At 39.8% G+C, this 13399-nt stretch overlaps 1 non-coding gene and 1 pseudogene across 1 annotated transcript; both read right to left on the reverse strand.

Moving 5' to 3' along the window:
• Window positions 1-4592: 4592 nt before the first annotated feature.
• Window positions 4593-5732, reverse strand: LOC143651586 (MSL complex subunit 3 pseudogene; annotated as a pseudogene).
• Window positions 5733-10113: 4381 nt separating this feature from the next.
• Window positions 10114-10185, reverse strand: TRNAR-UCU (transfer RNA arginine (anticodon UCU)). Its single transcript has one exon. It is a non-coding gene; the product is annotated as a tRNA-Arg (tRNA).
• Window positions 10186-13399: the final 3214 nt, after the last annotated feature.

A 13399-nucleotide genomic window follows, 5' to 3' on the forward strand; every position in this document is an offset into this window, starting at 1 on the left:
CAAGTTGCCAGGAAAAGCTGTGAATGACTTTTGAAATGGGGGTCATTTCAAAAATGGGTAAGTACCAGGTGTCATGAAATGCCGAGCTAGGGAACCCTTCTAGTTTATCTGATTCTATAGCAGCCTTCACCTTTCGTGTCTTTTGCCTCTGTGCATTGTGGAACACTGAAAATAAGATACATGATGCATGTCCATAGCTACACAAATGACGTTCATCTGGTGGAAGGGCAATTGATTTTCCCCCACTGCGGAAGAAGCCAGTTTTGTATCCATTAAATTCATTTCAGTAGTCCTGCCAGGATGCATATCTGCTTTTGTATTCTCTTTTGACAGTTTTTAACGCATTACTTACTCATTAATTAACGAGTTAAACAAAATCTTTGACACATGTTCATTTTACATTTATGCGTCATAACTTCCCCCCTTATAAAAATGTATCTTTTAATAAAGTGGAGACAATGAAGACCAGCAGTGGGAAAAAACCACCCAAGGTTTGGTGGCTATTAATGTAAATAGAGTACCAATTCCGAGCTCTCAAATGTGAGCTCCCAAACTGTGGCCATGTTACTTGTATTTTAGTTAGCTATTTTACTCATATCAAGCAACAAGGATTGAAATAGTTTTCGATTTGACTTACCCCATAACAAATTTACTGGTAATTCAGAAGGTGCTTTCCCACAAACCCGTACTCACACAGGTTAACATTCACAAACATCAATGTTTGTGGCTTAAACAGGCCCCGCAGACAAGCTGCGCAAACTCCCAGAGACCCAGAGCGCAGACCCCGCCACACACACACACACACACACACACACACACACACACACACACACACACACACACACACACACACACACAATTATTTCGGAACCAAACTGGCACTCAAGTGCTTTTCCACCTCCAAGCAAGCCCTTAGTTCCTTCACTCATTTCCGAAGAGTCAAAGGGTTGGGGATGGAGCAAGTCCTCTTCCTACCGGCTCTTTCCGGCGCCACTCCGCGACCAGAGGCCGCGCACTCATTTATAACCCGGGCCGGACGCTGGGGCCGGAATGGCGCTTGGTTGCAGCGAAGAGGGGTTCGAGTCCCGATAGCGACACAAAACCCACGTCCCTCAAAGACAGCCAAATGTGGAGAGTTGAGATCCCTACAAGGGTGAAAGCAGGTGTCGCCAAGGGAGACACGCCCCTGAATCCTTGGGGGCCGTCCAGAAATGCGCCCGGAACACGGTGACCTCCGCACGGAGGTCTGAAAACCCTGGTGCTAACATTTCATGCCCAGGAACTGCGCAGAAGCGGAGGAGCCGCAGCGTTTGGGAAGAAAGCTTGATCAGAGGAGGAAAAAAGCTAAGGCCTTTTCAAGCGCGGATCTGTTAAGCTGATTTCGTCTTTGTCTTGCAGAAAGGGAAACCCCACGGATGTGCAACATTTGCACCCAGGGAGGACTAAGCGCCCAGCCGGACCTCGGCGGGGGGGCAGCGCAGCCCGCGGCCCCTTCTCTGGGTGACCCCGCGTAACTCCCACCCTCTCCACAATAGCCCGTGCGATGGATGTGCTGCGCCCCCTACCGGTTCCGAACTTCGCTTTCAGGCGCGCACGGGAGAGTGAGGACGAGTGAGGGGCGCCGGGGAGCGGAGGAAGGTGGCCCAGGGGGCGGGCCAAGCGGTCCGGTCAGCTGTGCCGTCCAGCCCCAGGGGCCGCTCCCGCAGGCGGGGCTCGCTTCTCTGCACCTCCGAAGGCGCCGCGTCCACGCACCTCCTTCACCAAGGAATCCCATCCCGATTCTGCGGATGAGAAAAGCAAGGCTCAAAGATGGAACATCCAGGGGCGCACAGGGGAGTCTGAGACCCTGAAGCCCACCCTCACCGGTGCTCGTCCCTCTGCTCGTAGGAGCGCCTTCTTTTGCCCTGGAGGATCCAGGTGTGGCTACAGACTCAAGCGGTATATGGTGCGCCCTACCTGTCCCGAGGTCGCCTGGAGCATCCTTCCTTGAGAGGTCTGGCTGGACTGTGGGGAGCACAGGATGGGTTTGGGATGGAATTGCCCTTTATTAGTGGAGGTCGGTTGGACAACATTACTGGAAGGCAATGTGATAATAGCTTTGGGGAACTTAAAAATTTGCGTGCTCTTGGACCTAGCAATTCCACTTGTGTTACAATTAGGAAACTCAACAAGCATTTTACAGTGAGAATGATCCTCCTTTAGTGTTCCTCATCTCCAAAAGTTGTGAACAGCCTAACTTTTGGTCAGCTAAATAAATGGTATTTTATGCAGCCATGAAAAATCATGTTGAACAAAAATTGTCAGTGATACATCAAAATGTTCATCATATTGTTAAGTAGGTTATAATACAGCATATAAAATAATAAAATCCTTTTTCTGTGAAGATATGTGTGCACAGATTAAAGGAAAAGAGGCTGGAAAGATGCCGTCTTAGTTTTGTAGGACTTTCTTAACCTAGTACCACAAACTGAATGGCTTAAAACAACAGGAATGTAATATCTTATAGTTCTGTAGGCTAGGAGTCCAAATCAGGGTGTCAGAGGTGCTCCATCTAAAGCATAGAGGGGAGAATATTTTCTGTCCTCTTCCAGTTTCTGGTGTTTGCCAGCAATTCTTGGTGTTCTCTGGCTTGTAGATACTTCACTGCAATCTCTGCCTTCTCCATCTTCATGTGACCTCCTTCGTGTTTGACTCTGTCCAAATTCCCCTCTTCTTAAAAAGACAACAGCCCACCCTAATCCAGTTTATCATCATTTTAATTAATCACCTTTTTAAAGACCCTGTTTCCAAATAAGGTCACATTCAGAGGCACTAGGGGTTAGAACTTAAACATGTCTTTTGGGGGGGACATAAGTCAGTCCATAACTGATATACACCAAAAACTCACATTGACTAGTGGGATTAAGGGTGAGGTCTTTTCTGTTTTTTTTAAAAGTCTTTTGTAGTTTTCTATTTTCTAAATAATCATTGAATATGTATTGTTTTCTTTTGTTTTTTGTTTGTTTTATTTGAATATGTGTTATTTCTGTGAACTTTTTTTTATAAAGCAAAAGAGTCCCAGTGTTCACTTACCCATCACAGGAAGGACAGAGCAATTTATAGGGTTCCATTTAAGGAAGTAAGAGAAGAGGATTTGGGGGACAATCCCTTCCCCCAGTCCCAGCACAGCCAGAATATGACAGCGACAGTAAATTTTCCAACATGTTGACTATAACAGTTTGCAACACGGCCCAACTGGTGGATCATACATTTGGCCACAGATCAGGAGTTTTGGATGAAAAACTGCCACCCAGTACGTGCTCAAGTTGTAATGGGTAGAGTAATTGCCCAAAGTGCCAGACTTTTGTTCCAGAAAATTGGCAAACACTGAGTGATGTGGTTCCTTTTTTTGCAATTGCTCCATGCACATTGACTGGGGCATGTAGAAAGACCTCTGAAATCCACAGTTCCCCTGAAGAGGTGGTAGAGTCTGCCCACACCAACAGAGGTTTGCAGGTTTATGCTGAGCATCACAAGGGCTTGAAGACATCACATTGATGGATTCAGTTGTGGCAAAGACGGCTATCAGAAAAATGTAGGGCCCCCAGCTTCTCCCAGGCAAGGAGACAGCACCAAAAACTACATGTTAGGCGTTTGCTTTCTGAAACTTGGCAAAGTGGAATTTGCTGAGACATAAGCAGTACAGTCTGTTTTTTATTTCAGTTTTCAAGAGAACTCAGCTAACTTTCTGGCTCCCCCCACCCCCGAACAAATCAGAGAACATTTTATTTAGATAACTAAAAATGTTAGCCATTAGGGGAAACATAACAAGCAAATTTATAGCTGCAAATCTCAAAAAGACAGACAGCTCTTTATTGAGATGAACAAAAATAAGGTTTTACAGAAAGGGGATCTTTTTTTTTTTATCAAACCAAAGCTACATACAAACATGAACATTCTTAACATACAAACGTTCTGTGCATGGTGTACAATCAGTGGCTCACAGTATCATCACATAGTAGTATATTCATCACATGATCATTTTTTAGAATATTTGCATCACTACAGAAAAACAGATAAAAAGAAAAAGGAAAAAACTTACACCATACCCCTTACCCCTCCCTCTTACCGACTACTAGTATTTCCATCTACTCAATGGATTTTAACCTTTGTTCCCCTTTTTTTTCCTATACCCCTCACCACTCCCTTTCATTGTTCACTAGTATTTCAATCTACTCAATTTATTTCAACATTTACATAAAGGGACTCTTAACAAGCAAATATATAGCTATAATTTTCCTTTTGCGATCAATACCAATTCCCTCTAAAATACTTTGTAACCAATTTACAACTTCCCAGTCAATCTAAAATATATTTGAGAGTTACTCGGCCTCAGAACAAAAATGAAAAGTTTGGGAAAAAAATGTTTGTATAATACTTAGGTTCGCATAACTAAAAAAATGTGTTCATTGCTAACAAAAAAACTGCAACTTCTCTTATTTGAACCAGCCTCAATTATTTCAGTTTTCGTGACCCCACTGTTTTGTTAGGTCTTCACCTGCAATTTAGAGAAGAAAGCTGGGTGGGGAAACTTCTTACAGAATCCAAGAGCTTTAATAAATTGTGCTGGGATTCTTGGTGCTGTAGTACACCTCACAGGCAGTGACATAAGCAGACTCTGGGAAGAAGTTGTCATGGTATGCTGCTAAAAACCTCAGAAAGAGATCAAAGTGCTTCAGTAAAGTCTTCAGATTCTTCTGAGAAAAGGGCATCTTTCCAAGGATTTCTGGAAGTTTGACAAACAAGCACAGCAGATGTTGTGATGCATAAATGTAGGAGGGTGGAGGTGGCTGGTCATTCGTGGTGGTAATTGTCAGGCAGGAGTTTCCAGGAAAGGGCCTCATTTATTTCATTATTTCTTCTCCCTTCAAAGCCAGCAAACACAGCACTCCCTTCCTTATTAGGAGTCAGAAGAATAGGTGATGATGACCTGCTATGTACAGGTGTCTTCTTTTCCAGGTGCAGGGACAGCTTGGTCATGGTGGCAGCTGAGTCTGCATGTCGGTGCCTGGGCTGAGGTGATGCCCTACTCTCAGACAGCCTGTCACAGCTTGAGATGTGGCGAGTGGACCACCTCAGAGGCTGCAATGCTTCCTGCTTAGCTTTGTGCCTTTGGTCACCTGTGGTAGGCTGTCTCCCGGTGGTCTGCAGAGTGGATGGATTCAACAAAGGTGGGCTTGGAGACAGCTCCCCCTGGTTTCTGGTATGTCTGTGGCACTTCCCTTAATTGGAAGGAAACATTTGGACGAAGTCACCTTTTTATACTGAGCTTGTTCATATGGATAGAGCAAAACCAATGGGAGACTGTAATCAAAGGTTGTTCTTAATCCATCAACCATCTCCTTACGAAGGTCAACATTCTTCTCTGCTGGGATATAGTGCACATTCGCGTTGGCATGTGACATGGTGTGATGATGATGAGGCCTTTCGTTCGCTGGAAAGGCTGCATTGATAGCAAAATACTTCACATAGGATTCCAAAATAGTTCTAATGTTGGACTGGCATGGCAATTTCACTAACCGTTTCCTCCTGTTAGTGTAGTAACAATCATCCTCAAGTTTCTTCTTCAGAACTTCAGGAGTATCTCTAGTTATTGTTCTTTCTTCCATTTCCCTTTCCATGTGTGGTTCTAGTTCTTCTTTCACTTCAGTTTTTTCTTCAGTATCACTTTCTTCACTTCTTATTCCCGCATCTGCTTCTTCACTACTGTCAGCAGAGGAACTGCCTATTGAATTTTCAGCATTTTCATCTTTTTCTTCAACACAGAGACTTTTAAAGACACAGTCAACCCCAGGCAACCTGCAGTGCTTCGTCTTTCTTCCTTTTCTTCTCAGGTGAGCTACAACTTTTCTTGCCAATTTATGCGGTTTTCACCTGTGTCAGGAAGTGCATGATTTTCAACTGCCCACCTGTCTGTTGCAACCATTAAAATGGATCCGATATTCTGGGATCTTTCTTCCTTTTTCATCTTTCCCAACAATAACATCTACAACCTGAAACCAGGAAAAAATTGCCCACAAATGATAGAGTGTATAGAATATCAGAAGCGAGATCAGGAAAACTAGCTCATAGTGCTTTTGTCCAAAAACAGGAAAGCATTCTCTCCTTTTTTAGACTGAGAGCTCGGTTGAAACATTTTCCCTTTTAATTCCATCTTCATGACTTTTTAATTTTGCATCTTTTTTGGAAATTAACTTTTAAAATATAACCTTGATTAAAGATATATAAACTTTTTGTATGAAAAATAAAATCTATTTGTTAGAATATTTCCACAGTGGTATACAATTTAATTTTTATTTAAAAAGTGATTCTTTATTGTTCTACACATTAAATAGTGCCAAAAAGTAAGAAAACATGTACTAAAGTTTCAACATCGGGACTGACTTTCTTAAAGAAATCTGTTTGTAATAAATTTTAACAAACTAATTCCCCTTAAAAGGAAGATTTATAAATAAATTATTAGAATTATTAATTTATTTTTTTAAATAAGCATCAGTGGGGACATAGGAAAAATGAATGGTCTGCTTCTTCTGGGAGCTGTGGAAAAAATACTTCCACTGGGACCTATAGGCCCTCCCACGCTGCTGAGAGCCAGTGACACCAGTGGCCAACCACATGAGGCATTAGCTGCCCCTGGCCTGGGCACTCTGGTTTGGGGCTGCAGTCTAAAGAAGAGGAGGCAAATGCCACCAGCTTCAGTCTGTTCTACTTCCTGCCTTAGAATTTGAAAACAAGAGAATGTGGGGAATCAGAGATTCAAATCATAGCCCCCTATGTCTCCACCACTAACACCACAAACTGTGTGATTTCCCCACACAGTTTTTCAGATATAAAATGGGGGAGAACATACCCATGTTATGTGGTTTCTGTAGGATTCATTATTTTATTATTCAACAATTATTTATAGAATGCCAGCCTTTATTCTAGGCACTGGCTCGTTCCGACCTTGGATTAGGCAATGGTTTCTTAAGCATGATGCAAAAACACCCAAACAACAGAAGAAAACAGATAAATTAGACCTCATCAAAATTAAGAACTTTTGTGCTGCAAAGGACACCATCAAGAAAATAAAAAGGCAGCCCATAGGATAGGAGAAAATATTTACAAATCATGTATCTGACAAGAGACTTGTACCCAAGATAGATAAAGAACTCTTTTACAGATAGACGACAAAGATTGAGATGGTATAATCTAGGAATGCCTAGAGTGTATAATGACAGTGACTAAATGTACAAATTTAAAAAATGTTTTTGCATGAGGAAGAACAAAAGAATGTCATTACTCCAGTGTGCTGAAAATAGATGATAATATTTTAAAATTTCAACTTATGTGTGAGACTAAAGCAAAAAATGTTTATTTGGTACAAATTTATATTTTGACTAGTTTGCATCTCCTAATATAACTTATGTAGATAGTTGGTTGAACACCTTAAGTACATGGAACTTTGTATAGGACATGATGAGATTTTGTTGTGTTTGTCCAGGTGATGCCCTGATGAATCCCAGAGTGATTTGATCAGTGAGTGGGAAAGTATTTGCAAAGTCCCCTTCAGGGAATGGTGAGAGTGGGGAAAACTCAACCTCCCCAAGTTGAATTCTTGATATTCTCACAAGCAGTGTGGGCAACCAAGGCTATGGGCTGAGCCCCAGTCTTGGGGTTTGATCATATGAAACTTAACCCCACAGGGGATAGGTCAAGCCTAAGAGTCACCCCCAAGAGAACCTCTTTTGTTGCTCAGCTGTGGCCTCTCTCTCCAGCCAACACAGCAAGCAAACTCACCACCCTCCCCCTGTCTACGTGGGACATGACTCTCAGGGGTGTAGATCTTCCTGGCAGCGTGGGACAGAAATTCCGGAATGAGCTGAGATTCAGCATCAAGGGATTGAGAAAAACTCTAGAATGAGCTGAGACCCAACATCAAGGGATTGAGAAAACCGTCTCGACCAAAAGGGGTAAGAGTGAAATGAGACAAAGTGTCAGTGGCTGAGAGATTCCAAACAGAGTCGAGAGGTTATCCGGGAGGTTATTCTTACGCATTAAGTAGATATCACCTTGTTATCCAAGATGTAGTGGAGAGGCTGGAGGGAACTGCCTGAAAATGTAGAGCTGTGTTCCAGTAGCCATGTTTCTTGATGATGATTGTATAATGACATAGCTTTCACAATGTGACTGTGTGATTGTGAAAACCTTGTGTCTGATGCTCCTTTTATCTACCTTGTCAACAGATGAGTAGAACATATGGAATAAAAATAAATAATAAGGGGAAGAAATGTTAAAATAAATTTAGTTTGAAATGCTAGTGATCAACGAAGGGGGGGGTAAGGTGTATGGTATGTAAAAATTTTTTTTCTGTTTTATTTTTCTGTTGTCTTTTTATTTCTTTTTCTGAATTGATGCAAATGTTCTGGGAAATGGTCATGATGATGAATATGCAACTATGTGATGATATTGAGAATTGCTGAGTGTATGTGTTGGGAATGTTTATGTTTTGTTCTTGTAATTTTTTTTTAACTAATAAAAAATTAAAAAAAGAACTCTTACAACTCAATAATTAAAAGACAACTGAATTTTTTAATGGACAAAATATTTCACATATATTCACAACCTTGTGAATATGCTAAAATCCATTTGAATTTATACTTAAATGAATTGTATGGTATGGGAATTATATCTTAATAAAACTGTTTTTCTTTGAAAAGTAACAAATAGATTGATAGTAAAAGGTGGGGAAAATATATACCATACTAATACTTAACCAAATAAAAGCTGAAGCTGCTATATTAATATCAGATTTCAGGATAAAGAATATGACCAGGAATAAAAAAAGGTCATTTCATAAAAATAAAGAGGTTACTTTATCAAAAGGACATAGCAATCCTAAAGATTATGCATCAAATAACAGAACTTTATAAAGTAAAAACTGATAGAACTGTGAGCAGAAATAGACAAGTCCACAAAAATAGTCTAAGATTTCAGTATATCTCAACAACTGAAAGAACAAGCAGAAAGAAAGTTGCTAAGAATATAGAATATTTGATAAACACTATCAACCAAATTGACCTAACTGATATATAGCATCCTTCACCCAGCAACAGCAGGAAATACATCCTGTTGAAATGCAAACAGAACATTTACCAAAATAAACCATACACTGAGCCATAAAATACTTCCAAAGAAATTTAAAGGATTCATGTAAAATATGTTCTCTGGCCACAGTGAAATTAAAGTAAAAGTCAATAAGAGAAAGATCTCTGGAAAATCCCCAAATATTTGAAAACTAAGTGAAACACTTCTGAATTACCAATAAATCAAAAAAGAAATAAAAAGGAAATTATACAGCATTTTTAACCATATGAAAATGAGAACACAACATATTGAATTTGTGGGATACCACTAAAACAGTACAAATTTATAGCACTAAAATGGCAATATTAGAAAGGCAAAAATGTCTCCAGTCTCAGCTTCCTCCTAAGAAGTTAGAAAAAGAAAAACAAATTAAACCCCAGGAAAGTATAAGATAATAATAAAGATCAAAGCTGGAAAATATAGAGAAAATCAATTAAATGAAATATGGTTCTATGACAAGATCAATAAAATTTATTAAAAAGCCAGAATTATCAGGGAAAAAAGAAGACTCAAATTGCCAATATCAGGAATTAGAGAAGTAACATCACTACAAATTCTGTAGATATTCAAATTATAATAAAGAAATATTATATTATAAACTGTGTACAAAAATTCAAAACTTAGATGAAATGGACAAATTACTCTAAAGACACAAACTATGAAAGCTCATTTGAGAAGAAATAGTTAGCCTGGTCAACATATATTAAAGAAATTGAATTTGTGGTTAAAAACTTAAGACCCAAAAGGTTTTACTGGTAAATTCCACCAACCATTTAAAGAGGAAAAAACAAAAATTCTATACAAGCTTGTCCATAAAACTGAACATGGTGGAACATTTCCCAACTCATTCTATGAGGCCAGCATTATCCTGCTGAATACAGATGAAGTTGTTATAAGAAGAAAATACAGATGAAACATAAATGAAGTACTTTTTTTTGGGGGGGGGGGTGCATGGTCCAGGAATTGAACCTGGGTCTCCTGCATAGAAGGCAGGCATTCTAACCACTGAACTACCTGTGCACCCTAATGACATACTTTTAAACAAAACTTTATCAAGTTGAACCCAACAATGTACAAAAAGGACAATATATCATAAACAAGTGGAGTTTATCTCAGGAATGTAGGATTGGTTTAACATTTGAAAATCATCACTGTAATTCACCATATTAACAAATTGAAAAAAACAAACAAATATGTCATTATATCAATAGATCAGTAGAACAAAAAAGAAATAAAGGCATCCAGACTGGAAAGGCAGAATTAAAACTGTCTTTATCACTGACAACAATATCATCAATGTAGAAAATCCCATTTAATCTATGAAATAGCTACTAGAACCAACAAGTGAGTTTAGTAAGTTTGCAGGATATGAGATAAATGTACTAAAATTAATTGTACTTTTGTATATTACATTGAACAATCAAAAATAAAATTTAAAAATATATCATTTACAATAGCATAAAAATAGAAAATTCTTAGGGATAAATCTGACAAGAGGTGTGAATGGCCAGTAGACTGAAATTTGCAAACCATTCCTGCAAGAAGATAGGGAAAACTTAAATATTTGAAGAGAAATACCCTATTGAAGAGAAAGGCAAAATATTGTTAAAATATCAACTCTCACCCCAACTGGTCCATAGATTCAATGCAATTCCAATCAACGCCAGTAGGCCTTATTGTAGAAAAATAATGAACTGATTCAGAAATCTCACAGATATGCCAAGGACTGAGAATATTCAAAACAACTTTGAAAAAGAAGAACAAAGCTGGATGACTAAAACTACGTGTTTTGAAGATATATGATAGGTAACAATAATCAAGACAGTATAATATTGGCATAAAGATAGACAAATAGATCCATGGAACCCAACAAAGATCATCACATACACGGACAACTGCTTTTCAACAAAGAAACAAGAGCAATTCAATAAAGAATGGACGGTTTTTAAAACAATGACGGTGGAAGTATTGGCTATCCATATGTGAAATAAACTTTGATCTATGCTTTCCAATATATGTACAAATAACTCAAAGTAGATCATATTTGTAATGTAAAACCTAAAACTATAAAAATTCTAGAAGAAACATAAGGGGAAAAACTTTGTGACCCTGAACTGACCAAAAGATGATCCATTAAAAACAATTGAAGGTGCTCTGGAGCAGTAGAAGGAAAAATCTGAGATAATGGTATAGTAGCCCACGACAAACTCTGGGATCTGTTCTGTCACTACTTGTTGAAGAGTGCTTTGAAAATTATTGTGTTTTTTTTTTTTGCTTTATATATATGTTATATTATACAATAAAAAAAGTTCAAGCAAACAAACAACTGAAGGGTGCACAGGTGGCTCAGTGGTAGGATGCTTGTCTGCCATGCAGAAGATCCAGGTTCAATTCCTGGCCCATGCACAACAACCAACCCCCCCAAAAAAAATACACACACACAATTGAAAAATAAATTTTTGGTGTTGTTATTCAATGGGATATTATATAGATGATGAGCAACAAAAAAACAAACAAACAAACAAAAAACCCAGAAGGCCACAACACGATGAACTATGCAGAGATGCCTGTCCTCTTTATAATGAGAGACTAGCAGGACTGAGAAGAGAAATATGGCTTCAGGAACCAACTGTAGCAGTGGTAGGCAGTTTTTTGAATTTCAAAATGTGCCAGGCACTGTACTAGACTTTACATGTATAGCTGTATCTCCCACAAGCATTCTGCAAAGTAGGAATTACTGTTCCCATTTTGTAGGTAAAGTAACAAAGGTACAGAAAAGTAAATAACTCACTTGTGGCCACTGAGATAGTAGGTGGCAGAAGTGGCTACTGGAAGCTGGGCATCAAATCCCACATTCTTGGATTTAGGCCCATGCCCCAATCAAGATAGTGACGTGAGATGCTTCAGGGCTCTATTCTCCTACAGAAGCTTTGAATAACCAGAAAAACTGGCAGAGACATCTCAAAGCTTCAGAAAATAGGTAAAGGACTGCAGTTACAAGACAGCACTGAATAAAAGTAAAGGCTACTTAAAACTGGTAGGATTTCATAGCTTTTTGGCCCTTCCCTCATCCCACCCCCAACCCCCACCCCACCCCCTCCCCCACCCATGGAGGCAGCCAGGCTCCCAGTGCAGATCCCTGGTCCAGGTTCTGGAGAGAGCAGAGTAACCCTCATGCACATACTCAGAACATGCATGACTGGCCCAGTCTGGTGGTAGCCTGAGGGACGCACCATCCCAGAATTTGACCTGCATGTACAAGGCAGGTCATGCATGGAACTCTCCTATAGCATGCTTTGGATAGCCAGTCAAGTTATGTTGCCTGGGACAAGGGATTGCTATCTGTAGGACATAGAGTGCAGTACCCATGGCCATGAGAAAGCTGTTTCCTAGGGAAGGGAGGACATTTGGAACCCTGTAAATGAGGAAACTCCTAGGGCCACATACACATGCCCAAGACAAAATGCGTGTGCAAAAAGGATGAGGGGATGCACAGCAAAATGCATAGCAAAAAAAGATGCTACGGCCTGGGGCTATTCTTTAAACTAATAATGTGGATAAGCCCTGAAGGAGAGTAAAGGAGAGCACTTGCCCAAGTCAATCTGCAAAGACTGGGAAAGATGTTTTCCTTCTTCTTCATCTTTTGCTTTTGTTGTTGTTGTTAGCGCCTGGCATTCAAGGAAATCTCTGTCATAACACTAGCTGGGTTCAAGCTTACGGAATAATGCCTCAGAGTCTAAATTCCAGCAATAAAATATTAAAATACCAAACATGCAAAGACACTGGAAGCTATGACTCAGGCAAAGGAGAAAATTAAAGCATTAGAGGGTGTGCAAGGAGAACCTGCCATGCGGGAGACCTGGGTTTGATTGCCAGTCCATGTACTTCCCAAATAAACAAGCAAAACAAACCAACAAAACAAACAAAAATTCAACAAATAGTGCTGCAGTTACGGGATACTCACAGGAAAAATAATGATATGTGACCCTGCCATACTGCATATAAAAAAAAAAAATTAAACCATTACAAACCATCAATCAGGAGGACCAGACGTGAGATATATCAGACAAAGACTTTTTAAAAATGGTCCTAACCTCCCAGGGGTGTAAATCTCCTTGGCAACCTGAGACAGAGCTCCCGGGATGTGCCAGCACCCAGCATCATGAGATTGAGAAATCTTTCTTGACCAAAAGAGGGAAGAGAGAAATGAGACAAAATAAAGTTTCAGTGGCTG

Source organism: Tamandua tetradactyla, chromosome 12 (genome assembly GCF_023851605.1).
Source record: "Tamandua tetradactyla isolate mTamTet1 chromosome 12, mTamTet1.pri, whole genome shotgun sequence".
In the NCBI taxonomy this organism is placed as follows: Eukaryota; Metazoa; Chordata; class Mammalia; order Pilosa; family Myrmecophagidae; genus Tamandua; species Tamandua tetradactyla.